Here is a 10893-nt window from a genome sequence, read left to right on the forward strand (position 1 = left end):
TTTTTTGAGTGCTCCTCACACTATTGTATTAATATATTTTGCTTTGGCTTTATTGATACAATATCAGAAAGCACTCTGTTTTGCGGATATAATCGTGTGGGCTGAAGAAAAGATTATATATTTTTTTTCCGGCTTTTTTTCCGGTTTTTTAATTAACATTATTTTTTTTCTTTTAATAAAATGTTGTTTGTTATTTTTTACTTATTATTTCCCACCCCCCTTTTTCATATGTCTATAATTTTTCTTCATTTTGCCCAGAGCCCAATGTCAAGAAAACTGAGCTGGGCACAGTAGGCCTTGGACCTCTATAGACTGACGCACCACACTGAGTTTAGTTTATATACACATATTCTTTTTCGAGGAAAACAACACAACTGCATGCATAATATGATTATATACTACTAGGATTAAGTATAATTATTAAATAAAGGCATAAACAAATACCTAAATGTAAAAGCGTAGTTTACAAAAATTTGCTAGAACTAAAAAACTTAAAGAAAAAAAAATCAACTTTGTTGCGAATAGTTTTTAAATTAAAACTGGTACATTTTTTAAGAGACCAGGGTAGCCTGGTGAGGGACATTGGACTCGTTTTCGTGGGAACAGGAGTTCGAATCTCGCCAGCCGAAGAAACCCCGAGTGTTAAATGGTGACTGGTGCATGTTAAATCTGTTGGAGTCACAAACTCCTCCAAGTTTCTTTAACAAATCAGTACCTCTGAGGCTACTGAATTGGAGATCAATCGTTTTCTGGTTCAGGTCAAAATTACGTTGAATGAACGGATGTATTTATGGGTCCACTCTATAAATGGACTATGACGTGTGTGTGGCTGAAATTGTATTCTTGGCTATAAATGGCGGCTGTGAAAAACAAGAAACACCCTTTCTGCTATAATTTCCTCTTGGTGTGTGAAGCAGGTTTTCTGGCATGGCAAGTAGGCAATCGAAGCAACAACAAATTTTTTTAAATGAACCTACTACCCTGTATTAGTGCCAGGAGGTTGGCATCACACCAGAAAGGTCTCGGGTTCGAATTCTGCTTCGGACATGGATGTAATCTCTCTCTGTTCTTCTTACGTTGTTGAGGTGACGTTGATCCACCATAATAGGGCTCGGGAAAAAAAAGTGATCAACAATACAGCTCGTTAAGTGCCACGAGCCCATATGTTGGCAAAAGTGGTGGACATAGAAAAAAAAAAAATTTTAAGAGTAAAATATTGAGGAAACCTAGTTTTTTTTAAAAAAAATGTAACGAACTAAGATGAATGATAAATTAAACTTAGTTCTCTTTTTATTTAATTTAGGCATGTTTTTTTTCGAAGTAAAATTATTTTTAACTGAATATTGTGCCGAAATTATTTTGCAAAAACGCTAAAAAAATAATGCCTGATTGCGAAAATGTTAATTTTCGTACTTTTTCTGAAGAAAAGGTCAAATAAACTGAGTTGGCTTTTAAAAAAAGTTCCTTTTTATTACAAAAACATACATTTTTCTTTTACATGCAGATTAAACTAACGAATTTGAGAACGAACTTTTACAGTATTTTTACCCTCTTTCTCTGAACTTGATGCTCTCTGAACTAGATGTTGAACTTGATGTAAACACAATAAATTAAAAAGAAAATTGAAATGTATTAGAAACTTACTATGTCTGATCGCATTTCCTCTTTAGTGGCATGTCGTTCTTTTCGATATTCAACTTCATACTTTTGCTCTCTTGAAAAAAAATATGTAAATATATATATTCAAAAAGTAAAGTCCTGATTATCGTTTTTCCAAATTTAATGATCTAAACTTATACTTATATTTTACACTCCATACTTTTCTGAATCATATTGCTTCAAACAATAAAATATGCAAAAAGTATACAGAAAAAGTACACACATGCTGTTATACCATTTAATTCTGCAAAAATGTTTTTTTCGACAACAATTTTTATCAAAAAATTATAAATTAAAAAATGTAAAATAAAGAATACTTACGATTAAAAAATATTGCAATATAATACTTTCATATTGTTTCCTTTTTAAAATTTTTTTTAGGTCTAAAGTTCTTAATCAGACGTAGAAAACCACCCTGTAATGAAATGTTCTTCGTTTGAAAATTTTATTCTCAAATAAAAAATACATGGATTATCCCTTCTTTTCTTTTAGATAATAAACCACTCAACAAATTTTTATAATTGTGAGATTTCGATATGAATTCAATATGTAATTTAAAAACAGATTGGGGGAATTTTAGGTGAAATTATTCACTCAAAATTAAAAAATAATTACCTAAAAAACGATAAAATTTTATATATAATAAACTCAAATGATACGATTTCAAGTAATTATTTTGTTTTCCGGATTCTTTATTGTATACCATACTTTATTGTTGTTTTCCGAATTATATAGACACAGAAATATACACTATTCTATAAAGAGGAATATTCTATAACTGTTACAGTTTTGGGTCTTCTGAAATCTTATTCATTGGAATGAAGTACGCAATGTTGAATTCCCTTTAATTTGTAATGAATTGAAGACAAAAAGAAAGAAAATGGGTTACAAGTTTGTTGAGAGTAGAAAGGTAAAAATTATTGAGAAATAGTTCTTTTAATGTTGGGCGTGTTCTGTTGCAGAAAGATTTATTAATGTTCTGCGTCCTATTTCCAAGTTCTTCTGCCTTTTCCTTAGAGAAATTTTGCTTCTTATATGCTGCTAAAAAATGGCGTTCTACTCTGCCAATAATTCTGATAGAACTAAATTAAATTTTAATAAATAACAGCCTGAAAATATCCCCCTCGCTGGGTATAACCCCACAAATTTAATTTTGTATTATGAAAGAAGAATTATTAAAATTGACATCGGCATTGTGTGGGATCATACCTCATAAAAATAAGTTTTCTTTCGCATGTTTTTTCCCAATGCTATCACATTTTGGTGCATGAAGTGATTATTGTAAGTTATAATCATATTTCTTGAAATAAAATTTGTGTGTCCACGATTACTTATAATTATTGTAAACAGTAGGTTAAGAGCCAGATAGTGAAATGATCTTGCTCTAAATATTTTTTGAACGTTTTATAAGAATTCCATTCATTTTTCAAATTTCAACTTTAGTTTGCCTCAACATATAAGCGTGTTTTCCCCAAAACTCAAAAGTTTGAGGGTATGTAACCAGTTATACTAATGTAGTTGCAAAGTATTCTATTGATATAATTGGTAATTATTAAGACTGACTATTCGGTTTTGATGAAATTCAAGAATGTTCTTTTGTTTAATTTAATAACTTAAAGCTACCGGAGAAGGAAACAAATGTCAATAAATAGTATCATGTATAATATAGCTTTATTAACTGTGTCGCTATATGTCGTTCAGTTTTTTTTGGGATGATTTCTTGATGTCGTTGAGTGCTGATTTATTGATTCCTTTTCTTTTTTATCAACCCAGTACGAAGAATGGATATACAGCTAGCATATTTATGTTACTGTGAACGAAATTTTTGGTTGTTGAATTCCACCGTTGTATGTTTGAAATAGGTGAATGTTGACATAGTAGCGTTAGTAAATGTGGAAAATATATACCAGGTCTAGTTAAGTGCGACTACTCGGTATACATTTGCCCGGTATGCCCTACATCAAGGTTTTTTTTACAGCTCAGTCCCACTGCCCGGTATACATTTGCCCGGTACTCCGAACACTGATGTTTATCTTATCTGTCCTCAGCAGATATTGAAATATCGAATAAATATAACAATATCAACGAATAAATTAATAACAAATCGGACATTCACCAAAGCGACTATGTGATTATTGACATTCACCGGAGAAAGTCGACATTATCTTGATTTTGGTCATTCACGGGAACATTTATAAATAAAAGACATGTTTAACAAGCAAAATAGTGCACTTCGAAGCAAGCATAAACAATAAAAAAACACATACATACAGGCTGGTTGGCACTTTTCGGTGCAGTTTTTGATGATATCATCTGTTGCTGTTATTTCCCCTACAAAGGTTGTTTTCTTAATGTAATATTTATCTACTTTGATTTCAATTAAAATTTTAAAGTGGCATTTATACAGAGTATCCAATATGTATAGAAAGTATGAAATTACGAAAAAACTCAAATAATGAAAACACGCTCAAATCGAAAAGCATGAAAAAGACGCTTAAAATATTCAAACAATATGTTTATTCGTGCAAATCTCACCTCTAAGCCCAGCTCTTCGTAGATGGGATGGTAAGAACCCTTTTTTATTGACTAACTACAATTTTTATTATTAAAAAGGACCACAATTTAACTTTTAGGTTTTTTAATTTTAAATCACTGGTAGTATTTTCTTACTATCTTGGTATGCCTGTTAAGGCAGAGGGGTGCAATTGTTCTTTTTTTTCCAATTGCGCCATCTATGGACAAAAATTTGATTTCTGCAGCACCCATACGTCACACCCGTTTATAGGGCAGACCCGTTCTTACATCCATTCTTTCATCCACATATCGTAATTTTGACCTGAATCCGAGAACGATCAATCTCCAATTCAGTACCCCCAGAGGTTTTGATTTGTCATGGGAACATGGAGGACTTTGCAACTCGAGAGATTTAACGTGCATCAGTCACCATTTACTACGGGAGTCTTCGGCCGGCGGGGTTCGAACCCACGACATGGAACTCTTGGACATGGGCTAAGCACCCTACCGACTAGGCTACCGGTCTACTGGTAGTATTATCACAAAATGAAGACTGGGTCAAAATTACTAAAAAGAAAATAAAAAAAAATCGGAAAATGGCTGCAGATTGCAAAACTTATAATAGACATCCGTAAAATAATGTCCAAAATTTCTAGACTAATCTATGAAATGACACGAAACTTGAACTCTTAAAGCTGGCACCTCTTCCAGAAGGCACTTTAGATTTTAGGATATGAGAGGTCAAGTTTTGAATCATTGAATGAAAGTATTCCACGAATTTACTTAAATAAAATTTATTCTAAATTTTGATTTTTGTAAATATCTTATAACATCTGTTTTTAAGTTTTTGACTATATAAAATGCGACAATTCCCATATTTTTTCGGATACTCTGTATACTTCAAGAGATGTACCTACCTAGGCAAATTTCTTCCATGTGAGAATAAATAATCTGTGCATCAGCACACATGTTCAGACTTGTAACAGTCGTCAACTTACAATGCTCAATGCATTCCTTAAAATAAATATAATAGTAAACATATAATATATATATATATATATATAACTATGACTAAACAAATACACACAGGATGTTCCGTAAAGATTGGCGCGCAGCACCTGTATACGGAATCTGCTTAATCAATAATATTTTTCACACTTTTCGAGATTTTGAACAATTTAAAGTTCAAGCGCTATGAAAAAATGTAAATTTAATGGTGTCTAACACTCTTTTGGGACTAAAATCAAAATTTAACTAATATAAAAATGCCTCCTTTAAAAATTTGAACATACTAAATTTAATTTAAAACTAAAAATTACATTACCTCATATTAAAAAATCGAAAACCGTCGTTGTTTTGGGTGTTCAACTTTACGTAATATTTCGAAATGCTGCACAAAATTATTGAAGGTCAAAATAGCGATTGAATTTAAAAAAAATGTAGAGGAAGTACGTCAAAACAGAGAAGAAATTAGCATTCGATATTTAGTTCGAGAATTCTTACCTGTTAGAAATTTAGAAAAAAAAATACTATGTGCATCGATCTGCAGCCTGCTGAAATCCAAATATGTAGTAGGAAATCTACATGCTGGAAGAGCTATTTTTATTTGAGGACTTAATGCACATTTTTTTCGAAATTGTAATGATTTCAAAAATTATTGCACTTGCACGTGCTTTTTTCGTGATTTTTGTTTTGTTTTTGTGCTTTAAATGCAAACTATTTATTCACTGTTTTAAAAAAAATATCTTTCTCTATCGAGAACTTTATTTATAAGTTCTGTGTTTGAATCCGGGTAATCGTTTATTTCATGATATATTAATAAACTGCTCTTTAAAACTAAAGTAATTATTCATTTTTAAAAAGAAAATGTTCCTTGATTTTGTGAAAAATACTGACTGTTAAGGGACAAATGATGAAAAAGAAACTATTATTGCGGCCGTTGAGATAAGCGAGTATGACACAAAATTTCTTTAGTTTTTCAAAAGATTAAAAAAAAAAAAACTCAAATAATTTTTGATTTTATGCTAGATTTTTATTAATATTTTCTGTAGAGTTCCTAGAACTGTTGTTTTTTTAATATTATATGAATAATAAGCATTTGATTATATTGTCAAAGCATTGATTTAAAGTCGCGCATTAGGGGAATTAAAATTTTACATTAAAAACTAGTTTATTATAATTACCAAGTTAAAAACTGCACTTTTTATTAAATAATATAAAATAAAAAGAACTTCCCCTTTGTATACTGTAAAGAATGTTATATTTAAACTTCTGCAAAATTTGAAATTCTGCACATTATATGAAATAAGGTTTCTTAGCGAGTAATATGTCGCTTGTAGAACTCTTGTAAATTTTTAATTCTTTTTTTCAAAAGCTCTGATGTCACACGAAATGATGCTTTTTTGCGAATGATATGCTATGAGTTGCAGAATGATGATATGCTTGGAATGCTATGAATGATATGCTTGGGAGTTTGCAGCTGTTACTCATGACTGTTAGGTCAAGTTTAGCCTATCTTTAGCCAACGCCTTTGTTTTTTCTGATGATCGTGCAAAACATCAATTTGGAGAAAATTAAAAGAATTTGTGGTTTAATTTTTTAATATTTAAAAGCTTACTACAATGCTGGCTTTAGGCATTAAATAATTTCGAAAAATGAAAATAAGGCATTGATTTTAATGGTTTTCATCTAAAGGCTTGGTTTCTTAGGACAGGACGCCGTCAGCTGGAAATCAGCGCTAACCTCTGATTGGTCCATTTGTGAGTTTGATAGTATACGTCATCGAACGCTCATCTTGAACTACAATTGCCGTCCAACTCAACTGCAGTTGGATTACAACGTGACGTTAACCACAGAAGCAATGGCGGACAACATCCAACAGCACATTGAAATCAGCCAAGATTTTGATTTTGACATTAAACATAGCTTCTTCATTAAACATAGCACTCTTCATTTAGCTCAGCTATAATGTGTTTTTTCTTGGACAAAGTCATTATTTGTTCTCTAAAACACTGGTCGACAATAACAAAATCAATACAAATTCAAAATAAATATTTGTTTACTTTATTAACGCATGCGCAATGAGAGATAATGTCTGCGTTGGACCGACTGCTTGCGCTGAGCTAACAAAAAAGTATTTTTTTGGCGTCAACTCTACGTCAACTTTCCGCTGACGCCCAGATAAGGCGCTAGTTCTAAGAAACCAGGCCTTGAGCTAACAAACCAGTATTTTGTTGGCGTCAGCGGGACGTTGACGTCCCGCTGACGCCCAGATAAGGCGCTTGTCCTAAGAAACCAGACCTTAAGAGGGAAAATATCGCCAAATTGGCGATTTTTTAAAAGAAAAGAGCAACATTTAGAATAAGAGTAACATTTTTTAAAGGAAAAGAGTAACATTTGTTGGTTTGCTCCGTGTGATTTTTTCCGACAAGGTGGTATATATAGTTTAGAATTATAGCTTTGCTTCAAGTCGAAGGCACATAAACTGTAGTTTTTTATTTTCCTTATCGAAAGAGTTTCGAAAAACCGGGTTATTAGTTACTCATGACTGTTACGTGAATATTTACCCATCTCTAACCAGCGTCATTTATGTTAATTATGAAAACGGCGCTGATTGTTAATTGGGGAAAAAAAAAGCTTTCGTGATCTAATTTTCAAAAATTAAGACTAATTCATGGAATTTAATTATTTTTTTCTAGGTGAAAATATCTCGCCAATTTAGTTATTTTCAAAATATTTTAATAGTTTTTAGAGCAATAATATTATTTATCCGTTCTAAAGCCTTAATACTTCTTTACGGCAAAATGATATATATAGTTTAAAGGCACTTAAAATTAAAGTACTTAACTGTACCTTAAACTCGACTTTAAGGTACTTAAACTGTGGATTTTACATTTTGCTTGGAGAAAACTCCCTTAAGTTGTACATTGGGATATTATTGTCTTACCTGTTGAGTTAAAGGTCCAAATCCTTGGTTTTCTTTCCACGATTTAATATAGTCTGTGCAATTTGTATTGTAGGGTGCTGTTAGTCTTATATTTTCACTCTGAAAGCATCAGAAAATATCTTGAAGAATCAATTTTGTACTAAAGTCGTTAGATAGGATTTGATAAAATTTTTTAATGAGATTTACTTTTGCTAAAAAGTGATCGGAAAAGAAAACAATTTAATCGTGAAATATTAAAATAAATAAAAATCAAATTAAAGTGATAAAAATAAATTTTCTATTATTGTAACTATGATTTTTCTGTACAATTTGAACTACAAGAAAATTCTAAGTGTAAAGTCTTGAAAAATGGAGAGTAAAACTTTTTACCCCATTTCTGGAAAATTACCCATGCACGAATGTTTTATTATGAGAGAATTTTTTTTATATATAGTGAATTAGTTCCCTTATGCTACATTCATCTATTTTTGTTCAAGGTGTTCCATTGAGCAGTAGTGGCCAAAGGGATAGAGTGCTTGCCTCCCAATGTGGCGTCACGGGTTCGAATACCAACAATGGCTGGGTGAAACGAAATCCACCATCGTTGGGCTTCATTTATTTATGAAATATTTTCCAAGTTTTAAAAAAAAAAATTAGGTCATTAGATATTCTTAAAATAATTATTTTCATTAATTAATTAATAAACTTCAATAGCAATTATGAATATAGTAAGGGTTCCGCTAAAAAGAGATCAATTACTATGAGTTCCACGCCGACCGGCCTGAGTAGGGATTAGGCCCTTGCATCAGAAAGGTTCTGGGGTGAGTGGATGTTCTTTCCTTCTCTGTACTATCTGTCCTACTGTGGGAGCAACGTTGGCCCACTTAAACCTGAAAGAGTGGCCAACAAATCTACCCTTCAGATGTCTGTATGACCTACGTCATTTTCTAGGTGGGCATTAAAAAAAAATCTTTGAGTTCCACTACCGAAAAAAATTGAGAACTTTTGAGTTGAACTGTCATTGCAGCTCTTCATAATCGTTAACTATCTATTTCATTGTGATATAAATTAACTATTTTCGAAAAACTATTGCTAAATGTTTCGTTAGGGAGGCATTTTACATTTATCTATTTGTCTAGTCTAGTTGGTAGGGTGTTTGGCCCTTGTCCACGAGGACGGAATTCGATTCTTGTCGGTCGAAGACTAGGGACTAATGCAAGCTAATTCTGTTGGGTCACGAAGTCCTCTCTATTCCTATAACAAATCTCATCTCTGGGAATACTGAATTGGAGATTGGTCGATCCCTGTTTCAGGTCAAAATTACGATCTGTGAATGAATTAATGGATATATGAATAGGTCAACAAACAAGATGCCCTATAAGCAAGATGTGTCGTATGTGTGGCTGAAGTTATATTCTTGGCCATAGATGGCGCGACTGAAAAACAAGAAACGTACTGTCTGTCTTAAATTCGTTTGGTTTCACCAAGCAGTCTTGCTGGTTTGGCAAGCAGCATTAGAAACAACAACAACGATATTTATTGATTTTGTTGGGTGGTAATGTTTAAAATAAAATAGGATGTAAAAAAGTTTTTCTGAAATAATTTTGCAGTATCTTACTTTATGGAAAAATCGAATGGAATGAAAAGGTACTGAAAAACAACTTTTTTTCATATATTAGAAAAAGCAGTGGATATAATTACCATTGAGACAATACCAGTATAGTGTGCACCACCTGCCAGTGCATGACCCTCAAAAAAGGGATTAAGTAACTGCATACGGTTATGTACCATCACGTACATAACGACTGGATCAAAGTCGAAAAAGAATTTCTCCGGATGTAGATTAATATATACATTTATTTCTATTAGAAAAAGATTTTAAATTAGTGTCTATTGCAATATGAGGTTATTGTTTCAGATTACATATTTTTGTAAAAAAAAAGAAAACAGATTAAATAATTAAAAATGAGTAAAGCACTTAACAATAATTTTAAGCAATTAAAACTTGAATTGCAGTGGGAAACAAATTTTTATTGCATTTATACAAATAATTGATCGTGTGGAATTCGGGAGTGTGGTTTTAGAATCTGAAATTAGTTTTGTTTTTAAAGCTATAGAATTTTTCAAAAATGAAATTTTTTTTCGAAATGTTCAAGTTTAACATCGTTATATTTAACAAGGGTTCAGGTAAATGTTGCAACAAACTTCTAGGTAAGATAAGACACATCACCAGGGTTTAAAATGCATAGGAAGCAATACCTGGAAATGTCGTCGTATTAGCTAGGGTTGCTTCTAGCAAATAACTTGTTCAGATGCATGCGAAGAAACAGTTAAAAATAGGGAAGTACCCTTAGCGGCGTATGACAACATTTCCGAACACGGGACCTGTGCAATTTTAATCCTGGTGATGTGGATTAACTTCCCTAGAAGTTTATTGCAACATTTATACTGACCCTATATTTATATAACATTTTCAAGCTTGTATATTTCGACAAAAGATAGAGTAAAAATGTGATTAAAAAAATAGCTTGGTGAGCGAAACCGATTGCGGATTTGAAATCAGCTATGTTAAAAGATCCGTTACAAAATCTCATGCAATAAAAAATGAACAATATTGTTTACTTTAACGCTTTAGATTTATAAAAGAGATAATTTTATGTTTCCGTAAGACTTAAGTACAGATTGCTTTATATTTTTGGCAAAAAAAAGAAAGATAAAAATCCCTGCAGGATATGACTTTGGTGCTATTAAGTATTGAAGTTCAAATTACACTAAAGGTTTTGCAAAAAAAAAAA

At 31.8% G+C, this 10893-nt stretch overlaps 1 protein-coding gene and 1 long non-coding RNA gene across 2 annotated transcripts in view; both read right to left on the bottom strand.

Annotated features, from left to right (window-relative positions):
• The window catches only part of LOC139426032 (uncharacterized), a 60466-nt gene that overhangs the window by 46440 nt on the left and 3133 nt on the right, over positions 1 to 10893 (bottom strand). The window lies entirely within an intron of this gene.
• On the bottom strand, positions 1653 to 8219 carry LOC139425997 (uncharacterized). Its single transcript, XR_011637230.1, has 4 exons — positions 8120 to 8219; positions 5091 to 5187; positions 3927 to 3990; positions 1653 to 1714 (listed from the first exon to the last, which is right to left on the bottom strand). It is a non-coding gene; the product is annotated as an uncharacterized lncRNA (long non-coding RNA).

Source organism: Parasteatoda tepidariorum, chromosome 7 (assembly GCF_043381705.1).
Source record: "Parasteatoda tepidariorum isolate YZ-2023 chromosome 7, CAS_Ptep_4.0, whole genome shotgun sequence".
Taxonomy (NCBI): Eukaryota; Metazoa; Arthropoda; class Arachnida; order Araneae; family Theridiidae; genus Parasteatoda; species Parasteatoda tepidariorum.